This window comes from Triturus cristatus, chromosome 7 (genome assembly GCF_964204655.1).
Source record: "Triturus cristatus chromosome 7, aTriCri1.1, whole genome shotgun sequence".
Lineage (NCBI taxonomy): Eukaryota > Metazoa > Chordata > Amphibia > Caudata > Salamandridae > Triturus > Triturus cristatus.
This window is the reverse complement of record NC_140590.1, coordinates 1,798,816,688-1,798,818,467: the sequence shown is the minus strand read 5'-3', so window position 1 is coordinate 1,798,818,467 and position 1,780 is coordinate 1,798,816,688.

Below are 1,780 nucleotides of genomic sequence, written 5' to 3'. Positions count from 1 at the left end.
AAAAGACCTGTCCCTCCCTCGAGGGACTCCGCCAGCAAGCCAGCACCCAAAACGCCGGGGACACCACCGGAACCCACTGGGTCTACTGGGATAACGACCTGCTCTACAGCGAGCAAAGAATCGCCGAGCTAGGGGCCGGTCGAGTTCTGGTGGTACCGCTCCGCTTCCGAGACTTTCTGCTCAACCTAGCCCACGATGTCCCCCTGGCTGGACACCTGGGCCAGGATAAAACGTACAGTCGCCTGGTGACCCACTTTTTCTGGCCGAAAATGAGGAATGACGTCCTGAACCACTGCCGATCGTGCCCCACATGCCAAGCCAGCGGGAAGAGTGGCCGGAAGCTGAAGGCCCCTCTACAACCCTTCCCGGTGGTCACCACCCCGTTCGAGAGGGTGGGGATAGACATTGTGGGACCTCTGGACCCCCGCACGGCACAAGGACACAGGTTCATCTTGGTACTAGTGGACCATGCCACCCGCTACCCCGAGGCGGTGCCCCTACGGACAGTGACCGCTCCAGTGGTTGGCCGGGCCCTGATGGGGATCTTCTCCCGAGTAGGCTTCCCCCGAGAAGTCGTCAGCGACCGAGGTACGAATTTCATATCAAAATACATGAAGTCCCTCTGGCAACAATGCGGGGTCACCTACAGATTCACGACCCCCTATCACCCCCAAGGGAACGGACTGGTGGAGCGTTTTAACCGCACTCTAAAAGGGATGATTGGGGGATTGGAAGAGCCTCTCCGTCGCCAGTGGGATGTACTGCTCCCGTGCCTTCTCTTCGCCTACCGGGAAGTTCCCCAGAAGTCCCTCGGTTTTAGCCCCTTTGAACTCCTATACGGACACCCTGTGCGAGGGCCCCTCAGCCTAGTCAAGGAAGGTTGGGAGATGGCCCCCCTAACGACCCCTCCAGACGTCTTCAAATACATCCTGGCCTTACGAAACCAGACCCGGCGCTTCAGGGAGGTGGCCAAGGCAAACCTCGAGGCCAGCCAGGAGGACATGAAGAGGTGGTATGATCACAATGCCTCCTCCGTTGAATTCGAACCTGGGCAGCAAGTATGGGTGATGTCCCCCACCGAACCATGTGCCCTGCAAGATAAGTGGACGGGGCCCTTCAAAGTGGTCGAGCGCAAAAGCCCCGTCACTTACCTCATCGACATGGGGTCCTCCCGGAACCCCCTTCGGGTCCTCCACACCAACCGGCTCAAACCGCACTTTGTGCGCTCCGAACTAAGCCTCTTGATGGCTACGGACAGTGGCACAGAAGAAGACTCCGAGCCCCTCCCGGATCTCCTGAAGACTCAGGAGAAGGACGGCTCCGTGGACGGGGTCCGGCTCTCTGACGCCCTCACTTCGGAGCAACGCCAGGACTGCCGGGACCTCCTGCTGCAGTTCGCTGCCCTGTTCTCCCTCACCCCCGGGGTCACCCCCTGGTGTTTGCACGACGTAGACACCGGGGACAGTCCCCCTGTCCGGCACCGGGCCTACCGCGTACCAGATCGGGTACGGGCCTGCATACAGGAGGAAGTGGCCAAGATGCTCACGATCGGGGTCATCGAGCCCTCGGACAGTCCCTGGGCCAGTCCGGTCGTATTAGTTCCCAAGGCCGCTGCCCCCGGCTCCGCCCCTGAACTGAGATTCTGCGTCGACTACCGGGGCTTGAACGCTGTCACCAGGACCGACGCTCATCCCATCCCCCGAGCAGACGAGCTGATCGACCGGCTGGGGGCCGCCCGCTACCTTAGTATCTTCGACCTAACGGCGGGCTACTGGCAGAT